Raw genomic sequence first — 11,701 nt, 5'->3', positions numbered from 1 at the left:
ACTTTCTCATTGTTCCTTTATCTTTCCGGGTAAGTTATCTTCTGATAGAATATTTGTTTTCATCTAACTAAAAAAAGACCTTAATCAACTTTATAGATTGATGGGCTTTTGTCGGTTAATTGCTCTCCGACTCGTTTAGGGCTATAAAAGTCAACTTTTTTACGTTTTATCAATTACTACTACTTCTGGTCAAAACTAGCTTTCGGGCCAGAGAGTTTCATGTTTGTCTTGATATTTTGAGTGTACTGGTCAGAACTCAACTCCTGATTCGAAGTTCGGATTCTGAACAGTAACAACTCGCTTAAACATTAAATAATTCATATCTTGAGTTTTATTCCTCCATTTGACCTGATTCCGCCGGTTATGTTCTTGTTTTTAATTCTACTTTATTTTCTTCAAGTTTCAGGTTAGTTCATGTCGAATCAGTCATTAAGGTGAGTAATCACTCCCTGTTTTCTTTATCTCACCTATTCATTAAGGTGAGTAATCACTCCCCGTTTTCTACTATTTTTAAACACTTTTTGGGGACTTTATGTGTACCATTCCAAACAGCTTTTACATCAAGTTTAACAAACAAATCATATTTGCTATTGTGTTGTAATTCAATTATGTGTTATGTGCAATCTGCTTAATTGTTTAATTATTATTTCGGAGATGTCCATCAAAATATATCTCATTTAGTATGATCATACGCCGTCTTAGTAGCCATCGATTATGTTCGATTAATCATAGTTAACCAACACCATTATTTGTTTAATTGTAATTCATTGTCTTAGTAGCCATCGATTGTGTTCGATTAATCATGATCAACCGATACCATTATTTGATTAATTATTTATACTTAATTATATTACACACTTGAGCATTGATTTGTTATTTTTCTTTATTATATATATCAAATCTGGTGATTTACTTGCTTAGCATGTGTTATTGACAAACCTATTATATTTTTACGTATATCGTAGGTGGCATTGGATTTTGCATTTAAAACTTGTAGAATTAGACCTTTAGGTTATCAATTAAGAATAATTGTTTAGTTAAATGATTGTAATGTGTGTTGTGTTTGTTTATGAATATTGTAATGTGTATTGTGATTTGTATTTAATAAAGTAATTTAGATATTGCCACTTTTATTTATATTAGTGTCTTGCAAGCTATGAGCAATTACCTTAGGTTGGGGTGTGACAAGTTACATATAAATCAGGTTTCATAAATACAAATGAACCACCAAGAAAGGTAAGTGTACCTATCGGGTATCTAACCAAACTTCCCATTTAGCTAAATGGATTTTAGAGATGCTATAGTAAATCTTCAAACATCACCATTCAATACTCATTTTTTATCTCTCTCTTTAGATACATTTGAGTGATTTAGAGCAAAGAAAAAATACGCAATAGAAAGAATAAACAAAAATATTGTTCAATTGAATAAAGATATATATAGAAAATGCAATATATAGCATTTTTTTTAAAACTAATAATATTTAAAGATATTTTAGTTAAATTATAAAAATAAACTATTATGAATGTTATAACGCCTAAAATTTCATTGTAATATATTTTGGGATTATTTTTTTGAGATGCATGACTAAAAACCCTCTCCTTTTAAGGTAAATTTCTTTTGTGTCTGGCTCTTTAGTGGACCTTTCAATTAATGCATCTAAACTGTTTAAAGAAATATTTATTTAAATAAAAGAAAGCTCACACTTAACATTAGCTCCACAAAATAAATTAGACCAGATACATATAGTAAGTGTATTCGGTTGATCAACCTAAGTTTGGTAAAGGGACTGGTTTTAGGTTCAAGTCTAAGTAGTAATAATAATAATAATAATTAAAAAAAATTAGTTAAAAAATCATTATTTTCAATTGAAGCAAAATTTTGGATTTAAGACATGATACAACTGAAACAGAGAATTTGCTTAAATAACGCATGTTCGTACCTTTAACTAACACTTGTAGAGCTTGTCACTGACTTTAGGTGTAGGTATTCAAAAGCATAAAAATTTATAACAAACACAATTGTTGATAATAATAATAATAATAATAATAATAATAATGGTGGTGGTGGTGGTGTTGGGTGTCAGCGGTGGAGTTCAGGTTGTGGTTGTCGGTGGCGACAGTGTTCAAGTGGTGGTAGTCAACGATGGTGTTCAAGTGGTGGTGGTGATGCTGGTGGTGTTTAGGTTGAGTTTTCTAGCCAAAAACATTTTTCCGGCAACCCACGACTAACGGCCTTTTGATTTTATTAGGTGTTGTTTGTCTTTTAAGCCGAAAACTTACTGCAATCTGATTTTATCTGATTTCATGTCTGCAACTGAATATGTTGTCTGAAGGTCTGCAATTTGAAAATATAATACTGTTTGTTTTATAAACTGTATATCATCTGCATAAGCTAAAAATTAGTTACCTATCATACGTATCACAATAGATAAAAGTTATTTAACATCTATAGACTGCAAAAATATATTGTGGTGGTGTACGACCTGTGGAAGTGGGTGGTGGTGGACGATTGGTGGCAAACAATTGTGGTAGGCGGTGAACGGTAGTGGTGGACGGTGGGTGGTGGTGATGGCCGGTTGTGGTGGGTGGTGGAAGGTGGTGGTGGTGGTAGTGGACAGTGGTGGTGGCGGACGGTGGGCGGTGGTGATGGTGGGTGGTGGTGGATGGTGGTGGTGGCGGAAGGTGGTGGACAGTGTTGATAGAAAACGGTGGGTGGTGGTGGTGGTGGTGGACGGTGGTGGCGGACTTTGGGTGGTGGGTGGTGGTAGTGGACGATGGGTGTGGCCCAAGGTGGGTGGTGGTGGTGATGGACGGTGGTGGTGGGTGGTAGATGGTGGTAGTGGTGGTGGACGGTAATGGTGGTGGGCGGTGGTTGTGGCTGGCTGTGGGTAGTTGTGGTGATGGACGGTGGTGGCGGGTGGTGGACGATGGTGGTTGTAACATCTCGGATTTTTCGTATTTGTTTAAACTGTTTCGAGAGTGTAATTCGGATCTTTCGAACTATTTAAAACTTGTATTTATCGATATTAAACTTGGTTTAACTTATTTTATAATTTTATAACTTTCATTTATGCTAAATAGCCCTTAGAAACTCTTAAAATCGCTTAAAATGGCTTAAAAATGTATTTCAAAACTTCAATGACTAAAACTGTCAAAAAACAAAATTCTGGTATCCCTCTTTCGCGTAGCGCGAAGGAGAAGGCCAATTTCTTAGCGCCGCACGAAGCGGCGCCAGATCAGTCGAATTTAGGTTCGATTCTCGTTTTATACTAAATCTTTCCCTGAACGACCCTAAATCATGAAAATTGAGCAAAAGTTAATTAATCTACTGGGGAATAATGTCTAGGTTCATTCTCTGTATTTATATCAATATATCAAATACTACAAAGCTCGATTTCGTCATTAATATGATATTCATTTACCAAACCGACTTATTTCTTATCCAACAAGTTGATATACTAGCTATATAAGTGTATCATAACTCCAAACCTTAGAGTTTACGGAAACTTTGCATTCCCAGCCCTCACCTTCCCTTTACCGACGATATCTCTCTCGTTTTTGCTTGTTTACTCGAAGATTGAAAGCTGCAGTTTGACTTTGACGCTTATTTGACCTTTGACCTCGATTTCCCATCAACTCAAGCGTTATCCGGGTAAGTTGTCAATGAATGATTCTTAATTACTCACTTGTCAATAACCCGCAATCAATTTCTGAGGTGCGGGGTATTGACGGGTCAATTTAACTCAAACCCGTTTAAGGGTATTTTAGTCAATAACTTTGACCAATCGATTTCTCATACTTCTGGTCGGAACCAACTTTCGGTCTAGAAGACTTTTATTTTTATCTCGAGATTTAAGGCTACTGACCAAAATCCGACTTCCGACTCGCTGTTCAGATTCTGGTCAGTACCAGCTCGCTTATTTACTGAAAATCTCATAACCGGAGTTGTAGATATCCGTTTGAATTGATTCCAGTGGTTATATTCTCAGTTTTTTCTCTATTTTATTCTGTATAAGTCTCATGTCTGTTTAGATCAGAAAACTTGTCACGTTAACTTTGCTCGTTTATTCTACCTGTCAGTTTATTCGCTTAATCATCAAGGTGAGATATCATTCCGCTTTTATTTTACTGTTTTCAAACGTTTTGGGGACATATGCGTATCTAATTCATATTTTATATCATATATATGCACAAACTCGCAAACATAATTATTGTGTGTATTTCAATTAAATGCTAGTTGCTACTTGTTTAAGTGTTTATATTCTATCACATTCAGAGAGGTCCATCAGAAGTCTAGCATGTTAGTATGATCATACGCCGTCTTAGTAGCCATAGCCCGTGTTCATGAGGCATGGTCAACCGACAATCACATTATTTGTTCATGGTTTGATTGATTATTACTCACATTATTTTGTTTCCGCATTTATTATTTATTGTATATTATATATATATATATATATATATATATATATATATATATATATATTATTGTACAAGAAAACTGGTGATTATCTCACTCAACATGTGTTGTTGATAAATCTCTTTATTTTCTACGCATACGCAGGTTAACAGCTGATTATCTCACTCAAGTGTGAACAAGTTGAACAATAGCTTATTTTTTAAGACCATAAAACATTTTTCAGATCTTTTTTTAATAACAAACAGTATTCAGAAGCTTATGTCTGCGCGCCCGCAGATGTAAGCCCTTGCAGACGTTTTAAGCAAAAACAAACAGCACCTTAGTCGTTGATCGTTGGGAGCAAATATATTAAAAGATATGACTGGCAGCAAGTATTTCGTTAATTGAGACTGTTATTTACCAATAGTCAATAGTTGTAATTATTTAAATCCAATTTTTCTAATTTTAATTTAGATAGTTCAAACTAAAATTACAAAAATAAAAAAAATGACATTATATTCTTTATTCAGCTTACATAGTACATAACAAAGCCCTGGAATTCAAATTAACTAACGGTTGATGGATACGTTAACACGCTGAATTAAAATTTATAGTGTATTGTACAATTTGCTGTGAATCACCATGTGTTAGATGTAATTTAAATATTTAATTCCTGTAAACTTTGAGAGAGAGAAAATCAACAGATTAGCAATGCTTAAAATTAAAGTTCTAATAACCCAACTATAATGTAGGGGTGTGCAGATTTAGGTCCGGACCGAAAAATCCGACATAACGACCCTAAAATAACCGAACTCGAACCGACCCTACACTTCCCTGTTTTGTTTCGGTCCTGATATGTGCAGACACTCGGTCTCGGGTCTGGTTCGGGTCAAGAACCGGTGAAACTCGACTAACCGAGAAAGACAAATAGTAGAAAGCGGGATATGAGATGTGTGTCTCGGCTATGACGTTGGTGAGGTTTTGCTCTAATGGATTCATAGTTACATCTTATGGGACGACATGAGTAACTAAAAATGCAAACTCATAAGTTTCCAACTATCAACTTTGTTCCATGGCCATGGAGAATTGCTTGAATCCATAAATGATTTGTTTTGAAAGAGATGCATTAAATAAAGGAAAAGTTATATTAATAATTAATTAAGAAAGAGAGTGGGTATTGCCTTTCTCAATTCTTAAAATATAGTTAACTAGTTGCCACTTGGTGTGTCAATAAAAGTGAAAAAGAGTCATAAACTTTAATTGTGACTATTTATACAAATTTAAATTATAAATTTATGTTTTCAAAAATTTCTCTCTTTCGTATTCTTTCATTCCACCACCTCCCCATATTCTCCCTCACTCCTTATCACCATAACCAGTTTCCTTGAAGAACATGGTCACTCTTGATAAATGGTTTTGGTTCTTTTCTATCTACCATGAGCACGAAAACCGATGGTACCTGAAACTCGAAGTGAGTCAAACGGGTCAGGCTTCGGTTCTTATATACATGATTTTCGGGTTTCGGTCCGGGTCAGGTATTTCCCGGTTCGGGTCGGTCCGACCCATATACACACCCCTACTATAATGTAAGCGAATAAATTGGATGTGGCTCAATGGTAGAGCACTCACTTTACTAGTGAGAGGTAGGGGGTACAAACTTCACTATCATCAATTCAGTGGCGGCCCAACCATTTAGGTGGCCTAAAGCGAAATAAAAATTAGGGGCCTTTTGCGTTGTCTTTATTTGATTAAGCTTTGATGTTATTAAGTTTATCTGATTCGTTAATAAAATTTATTCTTAGCTATACAACACAATTCAAACCAATCTTTTCATGCTCAACTACAAAATATAAGTAATTTGCTCATAAAAACTTCAGCTTAAGTTTTGTTTGATAATTTTGATACAAAAAATCTTAATTAGTGCACAATTATATAAATAACACAAAATAAATAAATAAATAAATAAAATGATATCCTTTACAATACAAAGGTGAAAGAACTTTGCACAGAACATAACCAAACGAAAAAAAAATGCATTAGAATGGCATGGAAAAAAAAATAGAAGATAACCACACAAGAAAGAAAATAACTGAGGCATTCTTAAATCAGTAAGCTAAGAGTTTGAAAAGTAATGAAACTAGAGATTTTTTGGGCCTCACGATGCCTCTACATGCAAAAAGATAAAAACACAAAGGGTCACAAAGATTTGAGCATGGTACCTTAAATTCACACCTCAATACTCCAGCCACTACACCACATCAAAGACATTTGTTTAAGCAGTTAAACTTCTAATAATATACATTAAATATATAATTTGTTTATTTTCTTTTCAAAACGGGCCTCAAAATTTTGGGGGCCTAAATCCCTAGCTTCACCTAGTTAGCTTATAGGGTCGGTCCTGCACCAATTTGTATGGGAGATATGAGAGATGACCCTTACTTGCCAGGGTTCGAGTCCTGATCTCACCCGGTTTTACCGGCTCCTCGCTGTCGTGCCGTTTGGCGGGCGTGGGGGTCGGGTTTTATCTGAGGAATCCCTCAACAAGTGGACCGCTAGGGGCTCCGTTCGTCCGGACTCGTGACCGGCTCAGGCTATCTTTAGCTATTGGGGGCAGCGCACGAAGTACCTGGCATTACTTAGTTGGTAGTTTCAAAAAAAACTATAATGTAAGCGGGCTAAACAAATAGGAATTGAGTGTGTTAACATGCCAGCGTGTCAACTAAATTTTCTGGAAACTCTTAAAAGTGGTGTTTGGGGTCAATAAGAGAGAGGAAAAAATAGTGCTTATGCAGGCGTGTATGTTTTAAAGTGCAAGCAAGAGAAGGAAAAGAGTGAATCTGTAATTTGATGGTGAATTGGTGAGATTGTTTGTTAAGCTATAGGTCTTACATACGCAAGGGTTTGAAGTGAAAAACAACCCACCATTATTTAGAGCATTCCCAGCCCGTCTCTCATTCTCATCTCCATAATTAGACTATATTAACACATCTCTCTCTACAGTTTAATTAAATAATATTTTTTTTATACTTTTATCGTTACAGTTTTCTCTCCCATCCTATAATTTACAAAAAATCACTACCTTTCCCCCAAATTTACAAAAAATCACTACCTTTCCCCCAAATTTACAAAAAATCACTACCTTTTCTCTATCCACTCTATAATTTACACTCACAACCCCACCCTATAATTTACAAATTCCCCTCACAAAATTATAGGGGATGGATTGAGAATGCTCTAAGCAATTACACTCACATAAGGATTTTTGAAGAGCTTAGGGGTAGCTTAGGCACTCCCTCAACCTTGTCAGTTAAGTATAAAATTGATAAAAAAAAATTTCTTTATGTATCGGATACCCCAAACAAATATAGGTCCAGTTTTATTCTTTTTTGGATATCCCTGAATTTTTCTTCTAGGTTTGTCATTGATTAGATTCCTTTAGTCCCCTAGCTTGCATTCATATAAATGCAAACCATGAATTTGGTTTTAAGCTAAATAACTCAGAAATTTATAACATGCAATATAAAGGTTTAATTTGAGCATGTCGCCATTCACCTTCAATCAAACACAACATTTTTAGTGGTTGGTTTCACTTGGTAAATAAACGTTAAAAGAGTTGATTTACTGCATAGGATAAAAGTATATGAATTTTACAGGCATGCACGGGGACCATGAATCCACCCATATGGCAAACAAAAGTTTTCTATCATCGATTATAATTTAAGGAACTTAATTTCTATCGTTTGCCTTGTCTCTCGAACTGTAATTTTATTTTTGTAAGAGTATTTGGTATACATTTTAAAGCTGAAATCTCAAGATCAAAAGCCAGAGAATATCAAGTTTATATTAAAATTCGTAAAGAATGGGAGTGCAATAATATCATGAAATTATTGTTGATGTATCTACATCAAAAATGTGCACATAGGTTTCGAAAATTATAAGGAATAAAGATGGGAAACATTGGTGAGCCCAAATAAAACAAAAGAATCCAGCTAATAGAAAGAGAGAGTACAAATGTTGCCATGAATATAGGTACTATAATTCTAGTAACTGTCCAAAAGACTGAAAAATAAGATGCCATTGCATGTATGTATTTTTTCAATTAATTGCAAAACAATGTCTTGGTATTATACGGTACCCATGTTTAAGAAACCCAACGAAAACTCATCTGAGAGACTAATTACATGCCAATAAGAGTAAAGTGTGTATCTACTATCTAGTCATGTAAGAAACATGCTTCACATAGAAAGCACTTTCCCACTTCTACGGTTCCACCATGAAACTCAAAGCGAGCCTTCGATCAATCTTCACTTCAAAATTCAATCATTCTACTATTTTCAAGTCTATAAATCGAGTTACATGAATGAAACATTAAGACAGTCTGTATAATTGGAATGTATATTATCAGTACGTAGGGTGTTAATATGGCTTATTATTATTCAGTTTCGATTTATATATATTGTAGTCATTGAATAAAAACGAACATGTCAGTTCAATAATAATAAACTTTAATAATACCCTAATGATAATATAGGTTGCAATATATACATACATGCATGTCTTCGTGACTTTCCATCATTTATCAAAGAGTAAATTCTCAAAGAATCCAATTACAGAGAGAATTCCAAAATAATCCAAAGTTTAAAATCATTTCATTAAAGTTCTAATGAAAATAATCGGACGAGACACATTTGGAATCGTGTCGATGGATTTCAAGACCCAATAACATTATGCCACATGTCTCCGAGTCAGACAAAGTTCACACGAAAACCGCCGGCCCGTTAAAGTTGCTACAAAAACCGTCTGGATCAAAATAATCTAGGGAGATGGGTTTTAATATAATTTTATTATATTTAAGGAATATTGGTTTTAAATAATCCCAACTATGGCCTATCAGTAAATATCAGTCCCAACTTTACACTTGTCTGCTGACCGTCCCAACTATTGATGTATTTGTTTTTAACGGGCCGCGACTAACGGATGTTAACTCTGTTAGTGATTTGCTGACGTGGATCTTCTTCTCCGGCCGCATCACGCCGGAAACTTGCCAGAAACCTGCAACTCGCCTCCATTCTCCATAATATCGTTACGCCATCTCTCTCTATCTTTCCCCTTATTCAAAACCTAACCGACGTGCCGCCGTTGTTGTCACCGGCGAAGTCCACCCTCGTCAATCGTGCACCATTCGAGGTAATTGACACATCATTCGACTCATTTTTATCCTCTTAACAAAAGCCCTATGCTTATTTTGTAAATCGTGTAACATTGATTTCAAATTTTTGAAAATAAAATCGGGTTTGGTATACAGGGATTGGCCATGAAAGAATATGAAATCTACTTCATTTCCTAATTTCCGATGTCTTTTGAAGAAGGAGGGAGACGGTGTGACGATATTAGGGAGAATGGAGGCGAGTTGTAGGTTTCCGACAAGTTTCCGGCGTGATGCTGCCGGAGAAGAAGGTCCACGTCAGCAAATCACTAATGGAGTTAACATCCGTTAGTCGCGGCCCGTTAAAAACAAATACATCAATAGTTGGGACGGTCAGCAGACAAGTGAAAAGTTGAGACTGATATTTACCAATAGACCATAGTTAGGATTATTTAAAACCAATATTCCTATATTTAATTTTGCTCATATTTAGTTTATCTTTTATAACTTTTAAAATACAAAGCTTTATAAAATTTCGAATATACAGTTGAGACGAGCTTATTTTTATCTACGCGCCGATATAAATTTTACTCAAAAGCGACACGGGTGAAATTTATGTCGAAACGTTCAATAAAATTTGACCCAACTCGATTTTGAATAAAATTTATACTGGCACGTAGATAAAAGTAAGTTCGTCTCAATGGTATATTCGAAATTTTGTAAAATTTTATATTTTACAATTTATAAAAGAAAAACTAAACATGAGTCAAATTAATTATAATAATTAATTATTAAGAAAAAAACAAAATTTCAAAGTTTTCGCATTCCAGGAAAAAAGATTTTAAAAAGATGGATTTTTTTCAAAAGTCATCGGATCCGATAGTTTTGATATGAAAGTTTTCTGATCCGATAGATTTGGTTCAAAAGTTGTCCGAAGATGGATTTGATTCAAAACTCGTCGGCCAAGACGAATTTGATTCAAAAGTTATATCCGCCGACAGTTTTGAAAGAGCAACTATGAAATCTAAAAAAAGAAAGACTATTTTGAAAATCTCTCTTCTTAAATACATATTATTTTAGGAATTTTCTCTTAATTTAATCCAAAAATCTATATTACTTTAAAATTTTACAAATGATAAATATATTATAAAAATTGTCATAAGTTATTAAAAATTATTTATACACCAAATATCTATAATATATATAAACGAAAACCCAAAAATCTCATGTGTCGCGATGTGGTCGCTCCCCCCTTTTATGGAAGCCATCAGATTTCTTGATTTTTAAATGAAGGCCTCTCATTGATTTAATCCAAATTCATAAGTATGGGTCTTACAAAAACCAGATAGCTCTTAAACGGGTTATAACATCTCTTTAAAATAAAAATTAATCTTACCAATTATTTGATATGAAAATCCTACAAAATAGGAATATACTAAAATTTAATATTCAATTTAAAAAAAAGATATATTATTTATAATTAATAAACAATTTTATAGTAAAAAACATAAGCGGGTCATGGGTCACCAAATACAAATAGCTTTTAAACGTGTTATAACATATCATTTATTTATGAAACTCTTTCATCATCAAACCCTAAGTATATTATTAATTTTCTTACAATAAAGAAAATTAAAATTCAAAAAATAAATATTAAAAAACAAAAAATATAAAACAACCGTTCTCTCAAGCCATCAAATTACTTTATTTGTAAATGAAGGCTTCTCACGCATTTGACCCGAATTCACGGGTAAAGGTCTCACCAAACCCAGATAGCTCTTAAACGGGTTATAACATCTCATTATATTAAAAAATAATCTCATCAAATATTTGATATGAAAATCTTATAAAATAGGAATATACTAAAAATTAATATCCTATTTTATTTTAAAAAAAGATATTATTTATAATTAAGAAACAATTTTATATAAAGAAAATAAGCAGGTAATGGGTATCACCAAACCCAGATAGCTTTTAAATCGGATTATAACATATCATTTATTTGTGAAATCATTTCATCATCAACCCTCAAGTATATTAATTATTAACTTTCTTACAATAAATAAAATTAAAATTCAAATATATATATATATATATATATATTAAAAACGAATAATACAAAACAACCCCCGTAATACTATGATAAAATATAGT

The sequence above is a fragment of the Bidens hawaiensis genome, unplaced genomic scaffold, assembly GCF_021521415.1.
Source record: "Bidens hawaiensis isolate Kalapana, Puna unplaced genomic scaffold, B.hawaiensis_p1.1 tig00049894_1, whole genome shotgun sequence".
Lineage (NCBI taxonomy): Eukaryota > Viridiplantae > Streptophyta > Magnoliopsida > Asterales > Asteraceae > Bidens > Bidens hawaiensis.
The sequence above is the reverse complement of the archived record's forward strand: the minus strand, read 5'-3'. Positions refer to the sequence as shown.